General features: G+C 42.2%; 1 protein-coding gene across 1 annotated transcript in view; it reads right to left on the bottom strand.

The window, feature by feature from the left end:
• Positions 1-24271, bottom strand: part of LOC146790119 (enoyl-CoA delta isomerase 1, mitochondrial-like) — an 82099-nt gene that overhangs the window by 27297 nt on the left and 30531 nt on the right. The window lies entirely within an intron of this gene.

The raw sequence follows: 24271 nt of genomic DNA, 5'->3' as shown, positions 1-24271 counted from the left end.
AGACGGCCTACCACTAGAGCATGCTATGCAGCCAAGTGGAAAAGATTCCTAGTATACTGCCATAACAACGACACTAATCTCCTATATGTGTCTATCCAACACATCATAGGCTACTTACCACACCTCCAAAGATGCAACCTAGCCTATACCTCTATCAGATTGCACCTTGCTGCCATAGCAGCATATCTACAAAATAAACAGCATCTCTCACTTTTCAGAGTACCTGCCATAAAGGCCTTTATGGAGGGACTCAAGAGAATAATTCCCCCCAGAGTACCACCTTCCCCTGTGTGGAATTTAAACATAATTCTCACAAGACTAATGGGGGCCTCCATTTGAACCTCTACATAAATGTGAGCTACAATTCTTAACATGGAAAACTGCTTTCCTCGTAGCCATTACTTCTCTACGAAGAGTTAGTGAACTACAAGCACTAACCATTCAAGAACCCTTTCTCCAGATGCATCTTAATTAAGTTGTTCTCCGAACTAATCGTAAATTCCTCCCTAAAGTCATTTCTCCCTTCCACCTCAATCAATCTGTAGAGCTGCCTGTATTCTTCTCGCAGCCACAAACAGTCGCAGAGAGAGCTCTTCACAACTTAGATGTCAAAAGAGCACTACTATACTACATAGAGAGAACAAAACCCTTTCGTAAGACCAAACAACTATTCGTGTCTTTCTCACCACCATACAAAGGCAACCCCATATCAAAATCTGGGATAGCTAGGTGGATTGTCAAATGCATACAGATTTGTTACCACAAAGCAAAATGTACATTATCTGTTCCTCCTAAAGCCCACTCTACACAAAAGATGGGGGCTTCAATGGCATTTTTAGGAAACATTCCTTTAGATGATATCTGCAGAGCAGCTACATGGTCTACACCGCACACATTCACAAAACACTATTGTGTCGATGTGCAAACTAAACAACAGGCTAGTGTGGGCCAGGCTGTACTCAAAACACTATTTCAAACTACTGCAACAGATATTGGTGGTCGCCGCTAGGAGTGGATACTGCTTTACAATCTATGCACAGTGTGTAATCTGCAGCTCATATGCCTCGAACGGAATATGCTACTTACCAGTATGCATCTGTTCTTGGCATGTAGAGCTGCAGATCTACACACGCCCACCTGCCTCCCCGGCTACCTTTGTCTGTTCCAGTATTATCTTACTTAGATACACCACACATGGGCATCTTTCCTGTTTCTTACTAAGCTCAATCATTTCCCTGCTGGCGAAAATCAATCTGAGGATGGAGCCGATGCCCATGCGCACTATAATCCAAAGGAGGAGTCACATACCTCGTGACTTCCAAAGACTTTCGATCTATGCGCAGTGTGTAGATCTGCAGCTGTACATGCCAAGAACAGATGCATACTGGTAAGTAGCATATTCCTTCCCCTTTTTCTATCGTTTTTCTCTCTACCGCAATTCTCTCGCTAGCCTGCTTATGTCCATCGATATGCCTTTTTCGCTATTATTACCTCCTCTCTATAATTTCTCTTTACCCCTTCACTATTTCTACTCATCCTCTAGAACTTGCCTCTCAAAATCTCTCTCTACCACACCTGGGACTCTTTCTCCCTACCTTAATACTCTCTCTAATCCATCCTCTCCCTATACCACTATAAGAACGTAACCTCTCTTTCTCAACCACAACTGTCTCTCAATTTCACTTCTCTACACCTCATCTTTCTTCCTTTCACCACCATATCTACCTTTCTCTTTGCCTCACTTCTCTCTTTCATTGACCTATCTTTCTAAACCTCACTTTTCACTTTCTTCTCTTTACCTCACCACTCCGTTTCCTCTTTATCCTCGTCAATCCTCTTGCCCCTCCCGCTCTAATCCACCTCTCTTTCTAACTTATATCTCAATCTACCTAACCTCCTGTTCTCCACACCCTTTACATATCCTTTACCCTAACTACAGCTTTCTCCATGCTCTACCTCACTTAAAAACCTGTCGATCTCCCTCTCCTTCCCCACATTCCTTTCTGAAGCATTCTTTCAGCTGCCTCACCTTTATCTTACATCTTATGTCTCTACCACCCCTCCATTTCACTTCTCACATTATATCTTTCTCTGTCACGTGACCCGTGGGGACATGATAGTTTTTCACTAACTTAGCATGAGCATGTTGCAGCTTGTCTGCTGTTTTGCCCACATTCCTACACATTTTTATTTTTGATATATTTTCTATGGCTTCTTTCACATGAGAACTCATCGCTGTGTTCACTCTCTGCATGTTACTGGGATTTTCACTGAACATTATGTGCAACAACAATGCCCCTTAGTATTTTGTTCGGGCCAGGCCTCAGCCAATAGACAAAACATACAGATGCAGCTGTTGGTTGGACAACATACTTTGGTTTATAGTTGGGTACACAAATAGGTAAGACACACTTGGAGAGGGACCTTTCCAGGGAGAGGAGCAAAACAGCACCTATGATGTAGATCTATCATCTATAGTCCGAGGTATGAGGTTTGCTGAGAAAGCCCAGAGATCTTCTATTTAATAATAATACTTTGTCTTAGCAAAAATAGGGAGGTTAGGTACTATAGTCCTTTTTCTATTGTCTTTTTATGATGACATCTCCCTTCATGATTTACGGACTAGCTGCTATGCTTACTATATTTGTATTATGCATTTCCCTGCTTGTTGTGGCACGTATACTGCATGTTATTTCAAATAAATATTTTGAACTGTTTCGTGTCTCTGTCAGATCTTATTACGGACCAGTACAAGAGTGCAAGGGTGTGTCTTGTTACTGCGATTCCTGAGATATCTGTGAGTGTTGTGTTCTGGGGTGTCTAATCATTTGTTTATCTGTGAGTAGGAGAGCATGTGAGACACTATAGCTAGTTGGTCCTGGGTACTAAGGTGGTAGGAAGACTCAGTCCCTATACACCAAGGTCCCATATTCCTGTGGATAGTTCTGGGTTTGTACAGAATGCCTGCAACATGGCGCCACCAACGATTGGTCTGGTACTTATTCACGGGACACCTGAGTAGCGCTTGTGCTTTTCCACAATTTTTCTCTCACCAGTTACCGGAGACGTTCATGGTGTGAGGGTTTAACCTCCTATTTTTGAATGTTGATAGGTTTTTAAAGCGTGAAATCTAAAAGGTTTTTCTTTACCCTCTTTTGCGCTATTGTTCTCTCCGTTTCTTTGTCCTATTTCTACTAAGGCGGTAGCTATTGCGGCACCTAACCGTGCAGCTGTTGCAGCCTATTTGGGAACGTGGAGTCCCTGTGGCGGGGACTGATTTTATCTTTGTTGTCTAAGCAAACCCGGCTTACCGCTTCGAGATTTTGTACTCTTGGGTTACATTTCCAGCAGTGGATGGGAATGATAATTTGTTTCATGAACATACGGGGATGAGGTTCCGCGTAATTATCGCCCTTATGCATTACTGGAAGTTCCGTTGACAGCCTAGAAGCATACTATTTTGTTAGTGCCCTTCTTCACCCTGTTACTGTGGTCTGTTTGTGCCCCTTATCGGTCGACGAAGCCACATGGCCTGTCTTGGCCAGTTACACACCACATCCAAATAATCTTGGTGTCACTCTCGCACAACTATGTGACCTCCATACATCATAAATACGTATACATAGAAGTATCATACAATTTATGTCACGTAATATTCGAGTTGCTTCGGCTGGAGTTGCTCACCAACCGCCTCAACATTGTGGTGGTCTCGTCATTAGCCCCATCATGATTAATTCAGTGATGGGTAAACGTCCTCAGAATAGAGATGATTTTCCATAGTTCCATATTGGCTTGCTGAAAAATTTGAGCAACTTGAAACTGTTTTTCCACATACTACTCCTGTTGAGAAACACCGGATCCTGCCAATGAGTTTACCGAGTGGTATTTTTCCCACTTTAGCTGACTGCACCACCTCGGGGACGGTGTTTGCTGCAGTGTACACACTGTGCTTTAGCACCCCCTCCATGAGCGTTCTACTGAGTGTTCTAAAAAAAAGTTCAAGATGAACTGGTCCAGCCCTGGAATTAGGAATGAGATTTGTGAGCTTGTTCCCTATTGTCTCTGGTATGATTTTAGCCAACATCAAAGGTGAGGCAGTTAGCTTGCAAGTGTGTCAACGCCTATCCGTGGTGGCAGATGTGGACAAGCAGCGGCAGTTGCCGATCATTATTGCAGATGTGTAAACATCATTGGGTCACAATAGCTTGGGAGTAAGACCTTTTACTCAGGTACAAAATAAACCCCCTCCCAAAAAGAAGGGTCGTCCAGCCTTTCCTAAAAAGACTTGGAATAAAAATCTGAGGCAGCAACAACAGAAACCTGGTTCACGTGCAGGTTCACCTCCACCTGACTCTTCTGACCGTAGATATGATTTGCGTGACCACTCTAAAATTAAAACACCCGAGAGGTTCCAGGTTCCCGAACCTCGCTCTCCTCGTTCCTTTGAGGAATCGTCAGATCAGCAGTTCGGTGAGGGAGACGTCAGGATCTCAGACGGAGTGTCTGCACAACTAAGACGTGACCCGCAGCACCAGTTTGATGTAAAAACGAAACAAGAGGGACCACCTCAATTTCGTGCCCAGTTTCAGAAGAAATTTGTTGCTGGATTGACTGTGAAGTATGCCTCAGACGGTGAGAACCCTGCTCTTCAATTGGAGATGGGCAGTAACACTCCTCGACAGCGCGGTGGAAGTTACCATAGTACAGGAGACACTACAACAGTGTCTGGAGGTGAAAGCAACAGACACGAACATTACAGTGGAAACTGGGGACACAAGAGTTGCACCCCCTGATAGGCTTTATGAGATCGACATCCAAATTTAAGGTGATATTAAAAGCACAATAAAGGCAGTTTTTGGGGAAAAACGTACTTCTACCTATGATATTTTGTTGGCGGAGGTTGATTGGCCTCCCCCATTTGTTCGGTCTTCTTCTAGAGGGGAGGATGTTATTCTCCAGAGTTTTTCGCATTATGTCTCGGAGGAGGCTAAACAAGAATACGTGTTGGAGTGTGTGCTGGTGCTTGCTCCTGCAGTGTATCGTAATCAAGTGGGTTTGGGATAAAGATTCACTGGCACATGAGATTCCTTTACAATCCATGCCACAACCCCAACCACAATATCCAATCAAACGAGACGTGAAAGCATCCGAGAGTGAAACCTTGGCCCAATTGGAATATCAGGGTGTAATTTAACCCTGTGTTTCGTCAATGAATAATCCTATTTTTCCGATTTTAAACCGGACGGATCATATTGTGTTGTTTTGGATTACCGACACTTGAATAGCCATGTTTGTAACTTCGCGGTACAGAACACACAGAGCTCTGCGTTAGTCGATACCATTGTTCTTAAAAAATATAAAATGACTCTTGATATCTCAAATGGTTTTTATAGTCACAATTTGGCTCTTGATAGCTGTGATTTGACAGCATTCGGTGACCTCAGCAATCAAAAAAGGTATATGTGCTTGCCTATGGGCTTTAAAAATAGTGTCAGTAATTTTGCGGCACGCATTGTGTCTGTTTTGCATGAAATTGACCCTGATGCTTTCTTGAACATCATTGACATCTATTTGACGGATGATGAATTGATACCACACCTTGTGCGTGTGGACTGCATCATATGTCTTTTGCGGACTTGGGATATAAATTCAACTTCGCCAATTCAAACATTGCCTGTTTGACAGTTCTTTTTCTGGGTTATGAACTCAAAGATTAAGGTAGGGGGTTGGCCCCCCACTTTCTGGAGAAATGTGCACAATTGCAACCTCCATCTATGCTTAAACAAATTGCAATCTTTGCGGTTTTATTTTTTTATTTTGGGAGGACATACATTCCTGATTATGCCCATTGTATCAAACCACTTGACTCTTTAATGCAGCCTTCTTTTTCGGCTTCCTGTTGGCTTCCGGAACATACGGCAATTCTTCGGTCTCTGCAGTCTGATCTGCTTGCAACCAACTTCTTGTTAACACAAGGCAATTCTACAAATTTGTCAATGAATTCGAAGTTAGCGCACACAAAAAGTAAACAAACGAATCATATTTCATTCAAATGGAAAAATTGTGGCGTGCTACTCAGAAACGAGGAAGCCCACCTCGCAATTCAAACTGCAATGTAGCTGGTGAACAGTCACCAGTGTACTGGGTGCACTGCGGTGGAAAGGAACAATTGCAATAATCTTGAACAACTAGGCAAAATTACCGTAAGTATAAGCTTATTTAAACTGCAATCTAATAAACAATCAACACTTGGTTTGTTACAAATTCATTGTATTAAAGAAATGAAAACACAGTAACTGTTCAATCTGCGAACAGTAAAGCAAATGAAGCAAAGTAATACATTCAATGACAAACTGCACAGAAGCAGTGAATTATATCGTCAGTTCTAGAGAAAATCAAAAGCGAGCCCAATGCATTTCGGGATGATTCACATCCCTTCTTCAGGGGCAGCTGAAAAAATGAAAAAAACATCATTGAAAACCATTGCTGTACAAATACGTAAAAGTTCTGTAATACAACATATACATGATGCAGCGTATCAAGGCACAAGGAGTTCTAAACTGGCCTGGATCAGACAGTAGCAATTCAATAGAAAAATAGAATGTTACGGAAGTAGATGAAAGAAACAAGTCAATCTTAAGTGTAAGTGAAACTGAATAGTATGTGCAAAGTACCCAGAGATAACCGTTGTTTAAAGCACATTTGATAGGAGTCACCCGTGAAATGGAACTAAATAAAACGAGCAAAGCTCTATTTCTTACTGATTTTCGAAATAACGATGATACTCAATGCGGGGCTAACAGAAAGCGCCGAAGGCCACAGGACGCTGAATAGACAAAAAATAATCTAAAAACCAGCTCATGGTGAAGTGAATGAATGTATCATGGCCAAGACCGCAAACGACTTACTTCTGTGCGGTGTTGTAAAATACTGTGATACTATGGTGTGGCCGAGTCAATGGCCAGACTCCTGGGTGTGGAACTACTCAAGCTAGCTGTGAAATGAAAAGAAAAGAAAAAACGAGATGTAACGAGTAACCGTGCATGGCGGAGGCTCGGGATTTGTACAGAAAAAGGGGGAACGAGAGCTTACCAATAAACCGTGTTTGACACTGCAACAAGGCATCAAATCCTGGAGTTCTATAATGAAGCGAAGATTCAATATGCCGACGGGCTACAAACACTGTAAACCTCCGAAGGAACGGTAGTCGGGAAACTGACTAGCCGGATATTTTAATGGGACGTGCTACGTGGGCACGTCCTGACAGACGTAGTGGAGATCAAAAGCGGACTGAACTGATTGCAGTAAAACTCTGATAAAAATGTGACGGCTGCTTGTGTTGTGTGCGATAAAGTTAAAAAAGAGGAAAAAAAGAAGGATGTATAAATAAATATCAATGCGCTAGTATAAATAAACATCAATGCGCTTGTCATGTTGAACTAGGAGAACACTGCGATGTAAATAATGAATCCGGTGACCTAACAAGTACTGTTGTGCTAAGCCTGCCAAAATTGTGTTGTGTTCTGGGTGAAAAACGAATGTGAGACGTGTAATAGGGAAAAGAAACACAGCTAAGAAAGGAGTTGTCTCGGACGAGGGTGAAACTGAGTGGAAATGAAAAACGAATCAAAGTGCAAACAAATAAAGAAATTTGACAGAAAAAATAATGATATAATAATGAGAGGAAACGATGTTGCTGAATAAAGCAAAGAGAGGACTATTGGAAAAGCTTGTGAATAAGTTAGAAAAACGTGGTGACATGAACCAAGAGAAACAAATGGAAAGGACCAACGTGAATCAAGGTACCTGCAGAGGAAGAAAAGTAAAAAAGTAAAAAGCATGTTGAATTGCTTAGTCTAAAACAGACGTACAATCTAAAGGCAATGACGAGAAGTTTTGCCAACATACATTGAGCCGCAGGGACATTTAATGGTGTAAATGACGTTGGTACTGTCACAGGTGCCAGTGTATCTGAGTTTGATAGCTTTGCCTGAACGCGGATGATGGATAACGCAGCCAGTGATTACATTGTGGCAATTGACACAATTGTAGCATTTTTGCATGCCCTTGAACTCTTCGTGATCAGTTGTGGGTGATGTTGATAGAATGTCTTTAATGTTTTTACTGCGGGTGAAAGCAAAAATGGGTTCGGTGGAAAAGAGGTCGTTGAAATCCGGTTCCTGTTTCAACACTTCCCATCTTTTTCTAATGATCTGGCGAATGCGCCTAGAGCTCGTAGAAAATGTAGAAACAAATACATGACGGTCATGGGGATTTTTCTCTGTGGGCGCGAGAAGTTCCGCACGCGTTTTAGTAGAAGTTCTGGAAATAGCTGCCTCCAGAACTGTTGCTGGATAACCACGTTCTTGAAATTTCACAACTTGTCTTTGAAGTGATGATCCCAAAAGTTGAGTGTCGGAAATGATTCTTTTTGTTCTGATCAACTGTGAATATGGAAGATTGCGAATCAATGACGGAGGGTGGAAACTGGAATAAAGAAAGAGATTGTTTCTGTCTGTGGGTTTGGAGTAAATTGTCGTAACTAGAGAATTGGATTGTTTCTTGATTAATACATCCAAGAAAGGCAGTTGTTCTGTGCTGATATTGTATGTGAACTGGATACGTGGATTTTTTTGATTGAGTTGACTGATTTGTTCGATCAACAGATCTTCAGTATTCTTCCAAATTAAAAAAATGTCATCAATGAACCTGGCAAAAAATGCCAAGTTGTCAGTCCAAATGCTGTCAGAAAAAATGTGGTCATCTTCAAATTTAGCCATGAACGTATTGGCGTAAGCAGGAGCGCCAGAAAAACCCATAGATGTGCCACTTATCTGCAAATAGAAGTCGCTGTTCCACTCAAGATAACTATGTTGGAGACAAAAGGTAAGGAGCTCCATGATAAAAACTTTGTCTATGGCAGTTTCTTCAAGCTGAAGTAGCGCCCATTCACTGGCTTCTAGACCTTCTAACAGTGGTATTGATGTGTATAAAGCTGTGACATCTATCGAACAGAGAAGCCATGATTCTGAAAAATTGTTGACTTGATTAAGGAGAGATAAGAAGAGAGTGGTGTCCTTAATGTAGCTTTTCCATGACTGTACAAACATCTGTAGAAAGTGATCCACTAGTTGACCTGCTGGCATGAAGATTGAATCACATCCAGACACAATAGGCCTGAATGGTGGGTCTTGTAAATTTTTATGTATCTTGGGCAACATGTATAGTTTGGGTCGTCTGGGATATGGAACTGTGAGAAAATTGCGAGTTTTGTTTGTTATCCAAGACATTTCTTCAGCATGATCCAGAATCTGGGTCAAAAGTGATTGAAATGATGATGTTGGGTCCTCTTCAAGTTTGATGTAGGTGTTAGTATCTTGTAAATGGAGAGCAACTTTGTGTTCGTAGAATGCTCGATCCATAATCACCAAGGCGCCGCCTTTATCCGCTGGCTGCATTGTCAATCTGTTGTCTTTAGCTAGATTCTTGATGATGGCTAATTCATGTTTTTTCAAATTGGTGGGAAATTGCTGTTTCAAGTTGAGTTTGGACAAATCACTACGGACAAGTGCTTCAAACGTATCCAGAGTTTTGTGAGACATGGGTGGCATAAAGGTAGATTTTGGTTTGAATTGATGTAGATCTGAATTGCTTTCTTCAATTTGTCCCTCAAAAGAATCTTGCGAAGGTACAATGTTTGAAAAAAAGTGCTTCAATCTGAGATTCCTCATAAATTTGAACAAGGAAATTTCTACCTCTAAGGGGTTTGTGTAGTAAACAGGAACAAAGGACAAGCCTTTATTCAAAACTTGTTCTTGACACGGAGATAAAGCAATTGATAAAATGTTTATGGCAAGGGTTTGCCTTTGCTCCTGAGGTTCCGAGCATCCAGATCCTTTTCCTTTTCTTTTGCTCCTCCTGGTTTTTTTGAATCTGGTGGTCGACTGGATGGTGGGCCCCTGGACAAAAAAGAAGAGGAAGAAGAAGTGGTTGGTTGAACATTCGTGTCTTTATCAGTGAGTGGAGCACTCGTTGTTGATGAATCTTCAGCAAGTGATACAGGTGTACAAGAAGCGTCAAGTTCACGGTCTGAAACAACAGATTCTTGAGATGAAGTGTTGGGTCTCTGGAATGGTCTTCTCCGGGCGTACACTTCCGCCCATGTATAAACTTCGTTAAGTTTATAATCTATAGTGTCTCTGCGAAATTTCCGTAGTTTGCGCTCTTGTAGTTCTTTGCCGTAAGACTCAAGCTTATTATTGATGTCATCAAGAGTAAGTTTCCAATAGTCAGCTTCGCACCGGGTAGATAATTCTGATTTGAGAGAATCTATTTCTTCATCTAATTCACGAATTGTTCTGGCCAATTCTTCAATGAGCAGTAAGATGAGGTCCAGTGAACATTTGTTTAATACTGCTTGCCACTTGTCCATAAAAGTTTTGTTGAATTGGAACTTGTAAAGTAACGGTTTAATAGGTAGGCGTAGTCCCCGTGGAATCCGTTGAACTTTGTGGTATTGAATGAGTGTTGAAGCATGAAGTCTCTGGCTTAGTGCCCTGCGGGTAACAAATTCAAGTTGGCGTATTTGTTGTGATACTGACCCACTTTGTGCGTTGAAGGACGGTGCATCTTGAATGAGTGAATAGATTTCATTAACTTGTGATGATGAGTATGTCAGAGTGTCAGCTCGATTGTCAGTTAGGTTTGAGATACTTTCGAATGACATAATGGAAAGAATTTTTTGGAAGAGGTGCTGCTAACTAAAGCGGGCTAACTGGGTATGATTATCAATGAATTCGAAGTTAGCGCACACAAAAAGGGTTTCAGACCGTGAACTTGACGCTTCTTGTACACCTGTATCACTTGCTGAAGATTCATCAACAACGAGTGCTCCACTCACTGATAAAGACACGAATGTTCAACCAACCACTTCTTCTTCCTCTTCTTTTTTGTCCAGGGGCCCACCATCCAGTCGACCACCAGATTAAAAAAAACCAGGAGGAGCAAAAGAAAAGGAAAAGGATCTGGATGCTCGGAACCTCAGGAGCAAAGGCAAACCCTTGCCATAAACATTTTATCAATTGCTTTATCTCCGTGTCAAGAACAAGTTTTGAATAAAGGCTTGTCCTTTGTTCCTGTTTACTACACAAACCCCTTAGAGGTAGAAATTTCCTTGTTCAAATTTATGAGGAATCTCAGATTGAAGCACTTTTTTTCAAACATTGTACCTTCGCAAGATTCTTTTGAGGGACAAAGTGAAGAAAGCAATTCAGATCTACATCAATTCAAACCAAAATCTACCTTTATGCCACCCATGTCTCACAAAACTCTGGACACGTTTGAAGCACTTGTCCGTAGTTATTTGTCCAAACTCAACTTGAAACAGCAATTTCCCACCAATTTGAAAAAACATGAATTAGCCATCATCAAGAATCTAGCTAAAGACAACAGATTGACAATGCAGCCAGCGGATAAAGGCGGCGCCTTGGTGATTATGGATCGAGCATTCTACGAACACAAAGTTGCTCTCCATTTACAAGATACTAACACCTACATCAAACTTGAAGAGGACCCAACATCATCATTTCAATCACTTTTGACCCAGATTCTGGATCATGCTGAAGAAATGTCTTGGATAACAAACAAAACTCGCAATTTTCTCACAGTTCCATACCCCAGACGACCCAAACTATACATGTTGCCCAAGATACATAAAAATTTACAAGACCCACCATTCAGGCCCATTGTGTCTGGATGTGATTCAATCTTCATGCCAGCAGGTCAACTAGTGGATCACTTTCTACAGATGTTTGTACAGTCATGGAAAAGCTACATTAAGGACACCACTCTCTTCTTATCTCTCCTTAATCAAGTCAACAATTTTTCAGAATCATGGCTTCTCTGTTCGATAGATGTCACAGCTTTATACACATCAATACCACTGTTAGAAGGTCTAGAAGCCAGTGAATGGGCGCTACTTCAGCTTGAAGAAACTGCCATAGACAAAGTTTTTATCATGGAGCTCCTTACTTTTTGTCTCCAACATAGTTATCTTGAGTGGAACAGCGACTTCTATTTGCAGATAAGTGGCACATCTATGGGTTTTTCTGGCGCTCCTGCTTACGCCAATACGTTCATGGCTAAATTTGAAGATGACCACATTTTTTCTGACAGCATTTGGACTGACAACTTGGCTTTTTTTGCCAGGTTCATTGATGACATTTTTTTAATTTTTTTAATTTGGAAAAATACTGAAGATCTGTTGATCGAACAAATCAGTCAACTCAATCAAAAAAATCCACGTATCCAGTTCACATACAATATCAGCACAGAACAACTGCCTTTCTTGGATGTATTAATCAAGAAACAATCCAATTCTCTAGTTACGACAATTTACTCCAAACCCACAGACAGAAACAATCTCCTTCTTTATTCCAGTTTCCACCCTCCGTCATTGATTCGCAATCTTCCATATTCACAGTTGATCAGAACAAAAAGAATCATTTCCGACACTCAACTTTTGGGATCATCACTTCAAAGACAAGTTGTGAAATTTCAAGAACGTGGTTATCCAGCAACAGTTCTGGAGGCAGCTATTTCCAGAACTTCTACTAAAACGCGTGCGGAACTTCTCGCGCCCACAGAGAAAAATCCCCATGACCGTCATGTATTTGTTTCTACATTTTCTACGAGCTCTAGGCGCATTCGCCAGATCATTAGAAAAAGATGGGAAGTGTTGAAACAGGAACCGGATTTCAACGACCTCTTTTCCACCGAACCCATTTTTGCTTTCACCCGCAGTAAAAACATTAAAGACATTCTATCAACATCACCCACAACTGATCACGAAGAGTTCAAGGGCATGCAAAAATGCTACAATTGTGTCAATTGCCACAATGTAATCACTGGCTGCGTTATCCATCATCCGCGTTCAGGCAAAGCTATCAAACTCAGATACACTGGCACCTGTGACAGTACCAACGTCATTAACACCATTAAATGTCCCTGCGGCTCAATGTATGTTGGCAAAACTTCTCGTCATTGCCTTTAGATTGTACGTCTGTTTTAGACTAAGCAATTCAACATGCTTTTTACTTTTTTACTTTTCTTCCTCTGCAGGTACCTTGATTCACGTTGGTCCTTTCCATTTGTTTCTCTTGGTTCATGTCACCACGTTTTTCTAACTTATTCACAAGCTTTTCCAATAGTCCTCTCTTTGCTTTATTCAGCAACATCGTTTCCTCTCATTATTATATCATTATTTTTTCTGTCAAATTTCTTTATTTGTTTGCACTTTGATTCGTTTTTCATTTCCACTCAGTTTCACCCTCGTCCGAGACAACTCCTTTCTTAGCTGTGTTTCTTTTCCCTATTACACGCCTCACATTCGTTATTCACCCAGAACACAACACAATTTTGGCAGGCTTAGCACAACAGTACTTGTTAGGTCACCGGATTCCTTATTTACATCGCAGTGTTCTCCTAGTTCAACATGACAAGCGCATTGATGTTTATTTATACTAGCGCATTGATATTTATTTATACATCCTTCTTTTTTTCCTCTTTTTTAACTTTATCGCACACAACACAAGCAGCCGTCACATTTTTTATCAGAGTTTTACTGCAATCAGTTCAGTCCGCTTTTGATCTCCACTACGTCCGTCAGGACGTGCCCACGTAGCACGTCCCATTAAAATATCCGGCTAGTCAGTTTCCCGACTACCGTTCCTTCGGAGGTTTACAGTGTTTGTAGCCCGTCGGCATATTGAATCTTCGCTTCATTATAGAACTCCAGGATTTGATGCCTTGTTGCAGTGTCAAACACGGTTTATTGGTAAGCTCTCGTTCCCCCTTTTTCTGTACAAATCCCGAGCCTCCGCCATGCACGGTTACTCGTTACATCTCGTTTTTTCTTTTCTTTTCATTTCACAGCTAGCCTGAGTAGTTCCACACCCAGGAGTCTGGCCATTGACTCGGCCACACCATAGTATCACAGTATTTTACAACACCGCACAGAAGTAAGTTGTTTGCGGTCTTGGCCATGATACATTCATTCACTTCACCATGAGCTGGTTTTTAGATTATTTTTTGTCTATTCAGCGTCCTGTGGCCTTCGGCGCTTTCTGTCAGCCCCGCATTGAGTATCATCGTTATTTCGAAAATCAGTAAGAAATAGAGCTTTGCTCGTTTTATTTAGTTCCATTTCACGGGTGACTCCTATCAAATGTGCTTCAAACAACGGTTATCTCTGGGTACTTTGCACATACTATTCAGTTTCACTTACACTTAAGATTGACTCGTTTCTTTCATCTACTTCCGTAACATTCTATTTTTCTATTGAATTGCTACTGTCTGATCCAGGCCAGTTTAGAACTCCTTGTGCCTTGATACGCTGCATCATGTATATGTTGTATTACAGAACTTTTACGTATTTGTACAGCAATGGTTTTCAATGATGTTTTTTTCATTTTTTCAGCTGCCCCTGAAGAAGGGATGTGAATCATCCCGAAATGCATTGGGCTCGCTTTTGATTTTCTCTAGAACTGACGATATAATTCACTGCTTCTGTGCAGTTTGTCATTGAATGTATTACTTTGCTTCATTTGCTTTACTGTTCGCAGATTGAACAGTTACTGTGTTTTCATTTCTTTAATACAATGAATTTGTAACAAACCAAGTGTTGATTGTTTATTAGATTGCAGTTTAAATAAGCTTATACTTACGGTAATTTTGCCTAGTTGTTCAAGATTATTGCAATTGTTCCTTTCCACCGCAGTGCACCCAGTACACTGGTGACTGTTCACCAGCTACATTGCAATTCTACAAATTTGGTCATAAGGATTTTATACAGTGTGTTGGGTTTTACTTACTTGACGTTCAATGAGGAGGGACACGGTCCTCATTGCCTACAAAACGGCAGGTGTACACTTAGACTGAACTGAATTTCTCTCCTACAGAAAAAATCTTGACAGCAGTCCAGATGGTGATTCTTAAGGAACACTCTCTGGCTCAGGGTAAACAAATTATCATGGTTTCGCCTGTACCTGCTTTAGAAGTGTTTACGAAGGCTAGTGTCCCAAATGCAAAAACCTTGCATCCACGTTGGATACAATGGGCTAGTTCCTTGACGTCGGCTGATGTCAACTTTGTCTTTGATCCTTCTTTACAGACACAGGAGTTTTTACAATATGAACAGGTTCATCCTCCTCCTTTGTCTTTACTTCCTCTCGATCAGCACAAATGGATGATTTACACTGATGGATCTGCACAGCCCGCCATTGGCTCTAAACAGGCTTATTCAGCGGCCTTCGCTATTGTGGCAGGCACAATTGTTGAGGAGGGATTTTAAATCCTCCCTGGTGCATACACAGCATCTTGGTGATTGCACAGCTCAATTGGCGGAGCTCTGTGCCTTGGTTTTGGCTCTTGAATTTGCTGATCCAGGTGTTCCTATGCTGATAGTGTGTGATTCTTTTTATTATGTACAATCCTTCAATGGCAACCTGTTTTTCAGGACAAATAATTATTTTTGTGATTCTGAAGGTAGCGCAATTAAGCATAAAACGCTTTGGGTTAAAGTGGCCATGCTTAAAGAGCGCTTGCCACTCACACATGTTATTCATACTTTGGGCCATCAACATGTGGGAGCACATGCTATTGGTAATTCCCTGGCTGATGAAGCAGCCAAATCTGCAGTAGCCACATTTTCAGTAGCAGCAGTCACTAGGTATATGACTAAAATTGATGATGGATATCCTGGCAGCTGTTGCTGCGACGAAGGAGGGAACTGAGTTTCCTCAAGGATTTCCTTCACATTATTCTTATCACTTGTCTTCTAATCAAGTCCCATTTGTAACTATTCCGTCCGTTGGGGATCGGCTGATTCTCAACGAGGACCGCAGACTTTCTTTGATCATTGCCGCTCATGAATGCATAGCTTCTGCACATGCCGGAGTAACTGCGACAATTTCAACAGGCATGTAAATATGTTCTTTGCTGTGACATTTGTCAACAAATTAAGCCTTCTACTGTTGCACGTCCACCACCTACTCAACTTTACATTTCGAATCAACCTTTTGGTTGTATTTATCTTGATCACTGCAGCTCTTTGACATCTGACACTGCTTTTAAACACATCTTAGTTGCAGTGAATTCGTACACTAGATTCCTGTGGGTTTGGCCGCAACGCAGTGCTGACGCTCGAACTGTTATAAAAGATTTGTGTGTCTTTGTCGGATCATTTGCCTGTGGCACCCTATATTCTGACCAAGGTCCTGCATTTGCCCCCAAGGCGTACCGGGATGCAATCGCTGGAGGTGCCGGTGAGATTCAAATTTGCATATGGGCCTCAGGGCAATTCAGTTGTGGAGCGGACGAACCGTGACTTAAAGCAATCTTTAACAGCTAGGGTTTTAGGTACTGTCAGGGACTGGCTGACTTATTTTTACGGAGTCCAACATGCATATGACCTCCCTAGAAGATCTCTGGGTGGGCGGACCCCATCCGAAATGCTCTTTGGCAATAACATTTTTGTGCCAGACCTTGAGGGTCTAGACACGGTGGCGGCTGCCGCAACCTTTGACGTAGATAACCATTGTGCTGTGTTACAGGATCTACAACAAGCTTGAGATTCACAAGCTAAAGCACATTTACCCTAGTCTGTGGATCCAGCAGTGCTGATTCCTGTTTCTGGCTGGCTTCCTCAAGTTGGAGATCTGTTCCGAGAAAAGGTGGAGAACAAAAAATAATTTTGTTCATCCTACTGTGTACCAGTCCGAGTCCTTGGCTTAAAAGGCACCCATACAGTGATCCTACCTCCACTGCCTGGTCGCAAGGAGAATCGTTACATTTCGATTGAACATGTCAAGGTACACCATAAGGCCAACACTGAATAGTATGCCTGTAAGTATCCCACGCCGGGATCTTTCACTGAATTCGATCACTTCTGTTTCTTCAACTACTCCGCAACAAATGGCGGAGGAGCTAGAAACCTCAATTGATGTATTGCCTATTTTACCTTTGACATCCACAACTGCGGATATTGAATATGCTTACCCTCCCATTGAGGTCATCATTGACATTCCTGAAAGTACAGTTCATTCGCTTCTACGGAATCACAACCACCGTTGTTTCAGCTAGAGTCCAGTGGTTACTATATGGACAGTGACAGCTTTACATCGACTACATCTTCATTGTCCTCGTCTGTGGCTGGGCCCCCTACACGTACCAGTCTCTTCATCTCCTAGTTCAAAAAGACTTACCTGGTCCCGCCCTGGACATACATTTGGATGGTGCTTACGATGATATTCCTCTTCATGTGGATCGGATTTGTGATTGTATTTTTCCTCCTAATCAATGGCCACTATTTGCCAGAACGCTCTGCTGTGAAATTATTTGGCGGAGTTCTGGCCCCCCACACGTTCTCCCATATCATGAAAAGAGACCAAGCCCTTGTCAATATTTCAGCTTTCCCCGTTGTTGATGGCATTGTCTTGGATATTGTAGCATATAATATCCATGACCCGACTAAGGTTTTGAACATTCTAAACGTCTCCCGCGTTTCCTTGGGAGATGTGGTTACACCCGACATACATTCAGATGATTGGGGTGTTCATGCAGTTCATTCATTGTTTTCTGATTTAAAATATTATGCTGAATTTGAAGCTATAGATTTATATTTGAATTTAGCGAATTACGCAGATTTATTCTGTTATCAAAATTATGGCCATCATTTTTTACATAAGACCAAATCCCAGAAACCAGAAACCATTTTTTAATTTTACACACTGGGAGCATTGCCCAACACCATTACAGGGAAGAAGACCCAACAAAGTAAATTTGTATATTTTTCAGGTTACAATCTGTCTGACCCGCGTTCCTATTCTAAATTGAAGTTGCCGCTCCAAACTAACTTTATGTTAACACATACTAAATTGGTTTACTCCAAGTCCTTCAGGAATGATTTGTCCAAAAAAGGTTAAGAACATTGGAAGGACACAATTGATTTGAAATCCATTTGGAGTACTAGAGATTGGAAAGTGCAGGGCACTAATGCTATGCATCGTGAAATTTAAATATTCCCTCCATACCATCATTGACTCCATATGATATGTGGCAGACACACACTAACTACACTATTGAGGACTTGGCTGTCTTTTTTCAGAATGGAACACTTAACTCTTCCGATATTGATTCCCTGGAATGGTTAGTGTGGACGACAACTTCCAATGCTGGTCAGTTACGTTTTTTGAATAATACAAAAGGTTTTACTCAAAGTCGACCTGATTTCCGCTTCCCACATCCACATACAGTTACCTCTTATTCAGTGGGTAAACTATGTCCGCAATGGTTGGAACACTCTGCACTATCGTCTGTCAAATAATGTCAAATAACACCTTTCGCATCTGTCAGGAGACATCGATTTGGCTGATTTTCTTTTAGGTCCTAAGTCTCCTCGTACAAAACATTTTATTTATTCTGCATACAATTAATTTTGGAAACTATTGCAGATGGAAGCAGCAGTGCGTCTGCGCCAAATAGACGAAGCTAATTTGGCACGTTACTCTGACTGATGGTGCAATTACTGCCTTATGGCTGTAAGCTAGCAGTGGCTGAGATTAATGCAAGCATTTCATTTTGTTGTTTGAAGATGTAGAAGTCGTACGGCTCACAGGTCTTCCCAGATGTGGGTATTGTGCCCACTATGCAACACAGGACTCAAACTATACCTCACTGATGAGAACCAATTAAACTAAAACTGTCCAGGGTTGCTTTTGTTCTCTTCTTGAGGCGTTGATAAGGAGTGCTTCAGTGTTTGTTTTCATCAGAAAGTATTTTGATTATTGAAAACATTGCTCTAAAACGGGGCAATTACGATATAAAAGCCAATTGAAGTCCCCAGTGCCAAGGCATCTCCACCCGACAATCCATATATTTATTTATTGTCTAACTCTGTGCAACCAATGTGTGAAGTCTAGATTGGACTTTAATTTGTTCAACGAATGCTCAAGAATAAACTATTGCTGATTGTAAGCTATTGGAGACAGTACCATTTCGGTACAGGTACACCATCCAGTAAGATTAGTGGTGACAGCCAGGACTGGTTCTTGATTTGCTAATATATATAAATGAGGCAAATCAGTGGCACAGGGTTTAGGTGGCAAAATAGCAATGATCCAAATGTTCTAGCTACAAAGTCAACAAGCATTTGCAATGCAATAGGTCTCGAATTACTGATAGTTTGAGGTATTGGCATTGCAAATAATAATAATGCAACGCCAATAGCTCATACTTTCAGTGATGCGAGACCTAGTGAATTGCAAATGCTTGCGTAGTGAGCCAGGAACCAGAATTGTATGTCTCAGTGCAGTACCGCAAGCTGCTCCTAGAGGTCCTTAATGAGCAAGGCATCAGCACTGCATGTCTAGGTGCAGTACTGCAAGCTGATCCAAGAGGTCCCTAGTAAGCAAGGCAAGAGCACTGCATGTTTAGGTGCAGTACAGCAAGCTGCTTCTAGAGGTCCCTAGTGAGCAAGGCACCAGCACTGCATGTCTACAATGTTGGAGGTACTGGCATTATAAATGGCAATGTTTTTATCTAATAAACAACGGAAGAGTGAATAGGGAAAAGGGACAAAAGGAGAGCAACAGCGTGGGCAAAAACCAAAAGGATTTGTTAACCCCTTCGACGCTCATGACGGAACGGTTCCGTCATGAGCGTCGGTTGAGCTGTGCTCATGACGGAACCGTTCCGTCATGACCACGCCCGCGCAAGCAGCGGTCAGCACCGCGGGGGAATCCGCCCCGCATGGAAGGGGTTAAAAGAACCCTCACTCACCAACCTAGTTGGTGACATGCTTCATCATCGGGTTCCCACCAAGGAGGCCGAATGCCTCCCTGGTGTGCTGCGACCCCTGAATTACAGCGGAGCTGGTTTTTGGATGGGAAGGTGGGTGTGAATTTAAAAGGTTAATGGTTTTAACCAACAACTAATTTAATCAAGGCAAACCAAAGACCAATAAAAACAGGTGAGATGGACTAGAACTGGTTGGTTAGGATAACCAAAGCTCGTCCGATTGTAATTAGCGAGAAAGAAAAATGGTCGACATGTTTCTGCTTGTCATGCCCAGTTGGCTAAGCATTCATCAGGACCAGGTGAACCACCACGGCGGTATGCGCATGCTAAGGCGCACTCTAACCTGTGGAGATCAAGTGGTAAAACTTAGTTCTACCGAAAAGCCTTCTTACTATTCCGGGGCTAATAAAGTCTGTAAGGAAAGGAAAAACAGACAAAACACACATAAAGAACATGTACAAATGACTTGTTGGTTACATTGCTATCCTTTACGAAATCGAGTGAACAAATAATTTGGTAATCCCGTGCTGTGGAGCGGGAGTGGGTGTCAATAGCAAATTTAGCCACAAACGCCCAGAGGCGAGCGTTACTCGTCTTTGCAGTGAGCATATAAAAACACGAGGGTGTTTCTAATGAGCTCAGTACACTTGTTGTGCCTGCGTCTGATTTATAATGTTCTGTGTATTCAACAGACATTATGCATGAGTAGTGGCTAGTAGCCGCTGTGTTTACAGAAATTATAGCTAACTCGTGAACGTGTCATGCATGCTGATAGGGGCGCCCATGGTAGTTGCCAGGCGCCGTTGCTCCAGTGCCTGCCTAACAGTGATGATTTAAAATACAGTAGCATGGAAAAACAATGGTCCACTTACTCGTATACAATGTACGACTAACTTCATGGGTCCGAGAGGGGGGTAGTGAGCTATAGTATCTGTAAGGGTGACAAGCAAAAGGTTAGTATATCTTGCTCTACTGAGATACTGTTTGAAAGGCTGAGGGAACCTAGAGCTATGAGAGGGGACCCCCAACTTACTTCCATGCTCGCACACTCCCGCGATAGACCTGGATCAGTCCTGCTCGGCCCGGATGTTAGTGAGTACTGGGAAAACACGGAAGTACTCCGTGACACCAGTCACGTGATGACCCCTGCGTGCATATGCGTATTGTGTCAGAGATGGGGGCGTGTACTCCATGCGAAGTCCAAAGCGTGCGTACACGCATAGTGACAAAGATGGAGGCGTGTACTTAGTGCAAGGTGTTGAACAGACTGACTATTTGGATCGCGAGATCAACAGAGAACACATAACTTGCAGCAAAGTTCGCTCGAAGAACAGTGGTGCGTATGGTTGTTGTTAAGCACATTAACACATTAAAACTGATCAATGTGAGTGTGTTATAGTTATTTTTTAAAAAGGTGTATTAGTCTGCATTGTCACGGGTTGGGAGGACGAATCAGCAAAAAAACCATCACAAAAACCATCACAAATTTAGCCACAAACGCCTCTGGGCGTTTGTGGCTAAATTTGCTATTGACACCCACTCCCGCTCCACAGCACGGGATTACCAAATTATTTGTTCACTCGATTTCGTATAGGATAGGAATGTAACCAACAAGTCATATGTACATGTTCTTTATGTGTGTTTTGCCTGTTTTTCCTTTCCTTACAGACTTTATTAGCCCCGGAATAGTAAGAAGGCTTTTCGGTAGAACTGTAAGTTTTACCACTTGATCTGCACGGGTTAGGGTGCGCCTTAGCGTGCGCATACCGCCGTGGTGGTCCACCTGGTCCTGATGAATGCTTAGCCAACTGGGCATGACAAGCAGAAACATGTCGACCATTTTTCTTTCTCACTAATTACAATCGGACAAGCTTTGGTTATCCTAACCAACCAGTTCTAGTCCATCTCACCTGTTTTTATTGGTCTTTGGTTTGCCTTGATTAAATTAGTTGTTGGTTAAAACCATTACCCTTTTAAATTCACACGCACCTTCCCATCCAAAAACCAGCTCCGCTGTAATTCAGGCGTCGCAGCACACCAGGGAGGCATTCGGCCTCCTTGGTGGGAACCCGATGATGAAGCATGTCACCAACTAGGTTGGTGAGTGAGGGTTCTTTTAACAAATCCTTTTGGTTTTTGCCCACGCTGTTGCTCTCCTTTTGTCCTTTTTCCCTATTCACTCTTCCGTTGTTTAATACAATTTACCAGGGGGAACAAGAGTGACTTTCCCTCACCCTCTCTTTGTTGTTGTAATGTTTTTATCTAGCCATGTTGTAGAGTTCAGTACCATATGTGGCCAAAAGGGGACCTCTTTTGGTCACATATGGTACTGCACCCTGCAGAAGATACGCTAAATCCACCCTACCCATAATGCATTGCATGCAAGACAGTATTACGAGTACATTCAAACAGCTATGTCCATATATACAATTAGTAGCTTTGAAAGGTGACAAAAGAATTATTACATTAATTTCGGAGTAGGTTGTACTCTATGTGGAGCTGATGAAGGGAAATTTATAGACTGTCTCATAAAAATGTGAGGTGTTCTAGTGAGTGAAGTAACCACTGCCAGCCTAGCTTAAGGCCAAGTGTGTGTCCTGCCTGAAGCCTTTTAAGAAAATAGTGACTTGAGGCTGTAATTAAAATCTAGGGAGTAACAACACATGTAATAGGGGTGCCCTCATGAGAGATTACAAGAGACAAGTGGGTGCTAAGGAGGGACTTAAGCCTATTGACCAATGGAAAACCATCATTTACAAAGGACAAGGACAGGAGCCAATTAAAAAGATGGGCAGAAAGTGGGGGGAGCTTTATGCCCAAAGCCCAAATATATCATGTCTCGAAGAGACTGCGCAAGCGCTGCCTAGGCAAGACCTAAAAACGAGTAATAAACTGTACAAGACACCAAGAAGAAGACAGACCACTGCTAGAAGACAAAGATTTATCATTACATTGGCTGGTGCGCACATCTCTAGAATACTCACTATAGTTTTTAGGTTTCGCCTAGGCAGCGCATGCCCTCTCTTCGAGACATGCTGTATCTAGACTATGGGCTTTAAGCACCACTCATCTTTCTTATTAGCTCCTTTTACGGTCCTTTATAAATGGCTGCTTTTATATTCTTAGCAGTCCCTTCTTTTTTACTTTGCAACCTCCCATGAGGACTGCCCCTGTTACATGTGCTCTTACTCGTCACGTTATTTATTACTTTCTGAGTACTCTTTTTTTCCTTTTTGTGTTTTTTAGGCTCATGAACTCGCTGGGGACCAAGCTTGTTCCCTCCCCTCGTTATTTTGAACAGCTGTTCTTCACATTTGTAGCTGCCTCCTTCTCCCTCCTGCATGTTTTACATTAACACAAAACACTTCCAGCATGGCATGCTGCAAAATTGCGTTTTATCTTAAAATATGGAGGCAGCGTCTTTTTTTTAGATTTACAATGGCCTCTTCTGTGGGTGTGTGTGCAGTCGCGCCTTTAATCAGCATGGCACCCGCTTTATGGCAGCAATGTTTCATGAAGCTCAGCGTGTGTGAAGTGGGCGCCGTGTAGCTAAAAGAACGCATGTCGCTGCTGCTTCAACTGCCCTGTAAATCTTTTTTTTAATCTAAAGATCTCCACTGCAATGAGCTTCTTCTCTTTGCAGGTACATACTGTGTGGGCTGGGAAAGCCCCTAGTCGGAACGACCCTTGCCGACTGGAGTCACTGCACCCCGGACCACAAAATCTTTAATTAAGCGCCCGGGCTGTTATGGAAGCACCTCAGACTACAAGGTGTTTCTCAGCTCTTGCATGTGAGCAGGCACAGAGCACAGCCTATGATGAGGTGGCGCCGCTCCATACGGAAGGATGCCGCAGGCAAAGCTGTGCACCTGTGCCTCAGACACAGGCCTGCTCTTTCCACAGAGTCCAGTAGTCATAGGGTGTCGCGATATACCGCTTTTGTTTTCATAGTTGCAGTGCTTAGGTGATTTCCTCTCTGCCCAGCTCGACCAGACACATAATGTCACAGGCACACAATAACTGTTGTGTAGATCAAGTGTCCTGTTCAATGATCACATACAGCAAAGGATTTGATTTCAGATGTTTCTAAAGGTTTTTAGACACAGTCAGGATCTTATTATTAATACAGAATACCTTTTGCTTCATTGCGTAGTGCAGTTTAGGATGTTACTTTTTCACCACCTTATTACTTTCACAGTGTAGTTTTTCTTTAAAAAAATATTGTATTATATTTCTGTGCCCAGTAAAAACAACTGCTCACTCTACAACGTGTCAACCCTCTGCCTGTATTTGATATATCCCATGCTCCCTCAGCCCCAACAAAGATCCTGGCCTCCCACAGGATAAAAACATATACAGTGAGCCAGCAGCAAAGAATATCTGGTTCCTATGGACATTTCTTCTGTGAAAACCACAC

Source organism: Triturus cristatus, chromosome 10 (genome assembly GCF_964204655.1).
Source record: "Triturus cristatus chromosome 10, aTriCri1.1, whole genome shotgun sequence".
In the NCBI taxonomy this organism is placed as follows: Eukaryota; Metazoa; Chordata; class Amphibia; order Caudata; family Salamandridae; genus Triturus; species Triturus cristatus.
This window is presented reverse-complemented; position numbering and strand designations above follow the sequence as displayed.